The following is a 4,128-nucleotide window of genomic DNA, read 5'->3' as shown; positions in this document are numbered from 1 at the left end:
AAATATAATGATTTTTTTATTGTGTGCCATCATGTTGAGGGTCACTCATGAACATCAAGAAAACAAAGATTTTCATTACTGTGCCAATTGTTGGCAGCACCATAATAAATGAGAAGAGGTTGAGATTGTTAACAATTTCAGCTTGCTAGGTTCCACAATCAATACGCTTGGCACTAGCAGTCAGAAAATCAAAATAAAAATTGCATTAGGAAAATCTGCTGTCAGGGAAATCTCCAGAGCGCTGGAGAGCAACAATGTCAGTCTAGAAACTAAGGTGTGCCTCATCTAAGCGATGGTCTTCTTAGTCAGATAGCTGGACAATAACCAAACATGACAAGAAAAATTGATTACTGCAGAGGGTGAAAACAAGCTGTTCCTTGGAGGCAAGGGTTTTGAAACTCCATCTTACATACATTGGGCATGTTGCCAGGAGAGACTAGTCCTTGGAGAAGGATATGCTTGGAAGGATGAAGGGACAGGGCAGGAGAGGAAGACCCCTGACGAGATGGATTGATACAGTAACAGTGGTAATGGAAATAAACGTGTCTGAGACATATTGCTCAGGATAGAGCAAGGTTCAGAGCTATTTATTGTGCATAGGGTTGCTATAAGCACATAACACCATGAACAACAGATCTGAACCCTGTCATATCCTGTGCCATCTCTGACACATTTGAGGCTATTGCTGCTGGTTCTGTGTATATCTTTCTCACTGAGGTTCTTCCTCCCTTTTGTCAACTCTCCACATTTCCAATCATAATGTCACTTTCCAAGGAATAGCCTCTTCTAGCAACATGTCCAAAGTATGTGAGAGGAAGCTTCACCATCCATGCCTCTGTAAAACACTCTTGGATGCACTTTCTCCAAGACATACCTGTTTCTTTTGGTAGTCTGTCCATATTCATTACTTTTCACCAACACCACAGCACAAAAGCATCAGTTTTTTTTCTTTTGTCATCTTTATCCATTGTCCAGCCCTCAGACACATAGTAATTGAAAAGAAATGGCCTGAATCAGGCACACTTGTCTTCAAACTAACATCATTGCTTCTTGGTACTTTGGAGAAATCCCTGACAGCAGACTTTTCCCAATGCAATAACACATCTTTTGATTTCTTGACTCCTGGTGCCAAGGGTGTTGATTGTGGATCCAGCATAGCTTGAACTTATAAAACTGTGTTACTTTTTTCCCTTCAGATTAAATTTTTATAATTAAAAATGTTTCATTTTTCAATAAAATTGTATAGTTGCCTTTATTACACAGTAGAATTTTGCTTGACTACATCATTACCAGGGCAGAAATGTCCTTGATCCCTAAATAAATACATAAATTCAAGGCAATATTGTAATAACTCAATGAAAACTTGTATCATGCTTTTTTTATATTCTATACCTTCAGCTCATCTATTGTGTAGCCAGAAGGGTTGATTAGAGATGATAAATTTCATGGAATTCAATGATAGATTAAGAGGCTACCTGTTGTTCTATTTCAAGAAATTTCATTCTATTGGTAGGAATTGATTTTCTGAAGGTTCCCAGGTCTTTACTGTTGGGTGTCAGAATTCATTCACACCCATATGAACCTCATATGTACAAAGCAAAGCTCCATAGGAGTGTGACCTTTTAAAAGTAAATTACCAAATATTTCTTCCAAGGTGCTTCTGGGTGGGATAGAACATTGAATTTTCAGCTCCTAATTGAATGCTTATATCTCAGATTGTGAGGATGGTGTAGGACGGGGCAAGGGATAATAGATCTGTTGTTCATAGAATTGCTGTGAGTCATAGAGAGAGCTCTGTTGGCCTAGTGGATAGAAAGTGATGCTACTAAGCCAAAGCTGGGTGATTTTAATCTGCAGCCCTCAGGCCTGATTTTAATTGTTTGGGGGCAAACATTCTTCTAAATGGTATAGCACTGGTTTGTTAATTTGCTGTACAGAGGTAACTCATGGTTGCTGTGATACTAAACACTGTGATACTGATGTGTCAAATGCATTAATGGTTACCCACAGTGGACAGTGTTTGGTGAAGTTCCCAGATTAAAACAGGCTTGAAAGCAGGAGTGACATCCACTTCCGAAACACCTTGTTTCTGGAAACTCTATGAACATGGAGAAATGATGAAAGTTTTACAATTGTTCAGGTCTTTCATTCATAGGATAATTTTGAATTGCCTATGACTCAACAGCACTTAATAATGAATGCTTAGAAAACTCTGGTGGCCTAGTGTCAAGAAGCTGCAGTGCAATCTAGAAGGCACATGGTTTGAAGCCACCAGCTGCTCTGCGGGAGAAGGATGGGCAGTCTCCTCCTGTGTGATTAACTGCCTCTGAAAACCTGCTGGAGGGTCAGCTGTGGGTTGATTCTGACTCTATGGTACACAACAATAACAACAGCAATCGAATGCTAAACCATTTGGACCACCAAGGGACTCTTCTCAAAACTCAGGACTAAAAAATTTAAAGATCTCAGTTCTAACTTGATACATATAAGAAAACAGAAAAGAAATAAAATGTTCATCATCGCTATTTTGGCCTTACTCTTCTGATCTCTGGAAAAAAGGAGACCAGAGTAGTAAGGCCTTATTCTGAGTTTCTCTCAAGGTATTAATTTCTCCCGTGGCATGATCCATTTATTCATTGCTTTTCCCTCAGCTAGTATTTCTCCTTCCTTCCACCTATCATTTACTTTCACCCAAATTTTTCCACCTTGGGAAGGGATGATATCAGGTTCCGCTACCATAACAGTCCAAATTGAAGGCAGCAAGAGGTGTCTGGCAAGTGCTTCCCGACCTAATCCATTCCCATTCTTACTAAGCAGGGTTACATAGGTACAACAGCAATGGGCTATTTGACCGACCACTAGTCAAGACAGTCCTATTCACCATTAACCCTAGTTTTGCAAAATCAGATGATTGGGATTTCTTGCATACTAGTTTAAAGGTACTGTTACAGTTGTTTGCCCTGGAATTGACCCTGCAGCATCTGGCAAAAGGTGAACATTCCAGGTGAAGCAGAGAATGAGAAAGAATTGTGTAGTGATACCAGCATCCTCCCTCACTCTCTCTTCTCCAGATAGATATTCCTGAGAAACATAGTAGTCTGTCCAAGGGTGAATTCCCTTTAGCACCAGCCCCCGTGATGAGTGTGAATACACATTCCTGAAGGCATGTGAACCAGCCTTTATTCCCCTCTATGTTGGATAACAAGTGTTTTAATTGCACATTCCAATTCTCTATAAGACCATTACTCTGATGGCAATAGGCAATATGGTATGTCGATTTAGCATGGTGTTTCTTGACCCATTGCTGCACTTTATGGGCTATAAATTATGTTCTTTGGTCTGAGAAACTATAACTTGGCCTAAACTGGTACAGAATGTTTTGTTCCAATCCTTTTGTCTCAGGACATAAAGTGGCTTCTCAACTTTTCTTCCCATCTTAGTAGCATAAAAATCATCCTTTGGGCTTTCTCCCCTACTTGGTAACAATAAACAGGAACAGTTTTAGCTGTACATCTTCCCAGGCCCGAAGTTCAGAGCCTCGTGTTTCTGTGAGTCTGAAGGAATGAACTTCATCACTTCTGACACCTACTGTAAAAGGAACAATAGTAGCATGAGGATGGCTGAGTCTGACTTCCATTAACTCCACAAAGGAATACTATCCTGTCAATAATGTCATAGTACTAAGTCAGTAGCTACATCTAGTAATTAGACATCTTCCTCTACCCCACACTCCTGTAAGCACTTCTACTAGTCACTGAGTCCAATATTTGTTGCAAATTAACTCACAGACTTGACTTTACTCACAATTGTAGGGGTTATTTGGGAAATCATTGGGGGTAGGGCAAGCAAAGCATATATATCACACAATGAAAGTCTAGGTTTAGTCCAGCAGTCCCAAACCAGGTTAACAAGACACAATTTTTCAATTCGTTTAGGCAGCATCTCAGGCAACAAGTGAAAGTCTAGATTCAGTCCAGTCACACAAATACAAGAGTTTCTGGTTTCCTTAATCATCCAGCAAACTTTGTCTCATAGCAGTCACAAGTCAGCTCTTCCTTACCATTCAGCGAGCTTAACCATGAACTCTGGCTCCATATCCAGGGCTCCATCAGGCTATGGCTCACCAGA

The sequence above is a fragment of the Elephantulus edwardii genome, unplaced genomic scaffold, assembly GCF_000299155.1.
Source record: "Elephantulus edwardii isolate Elephantulus edwardi_28Jun2011 unplaced genomic scaffold, EleEdw1.0 scaffold00135, whole genome shotgun sequence".
Classification (NCBI taxonomy): domain Eukaryota; kingdom Metazoa; phylum Chordata; class Mammalia; order Macroscelidea; family Macroscelididae; genus Elephantulus; species Elephantulus edwardii.
Note: the sequence above shows the minus strand (reverse complement) of the source record.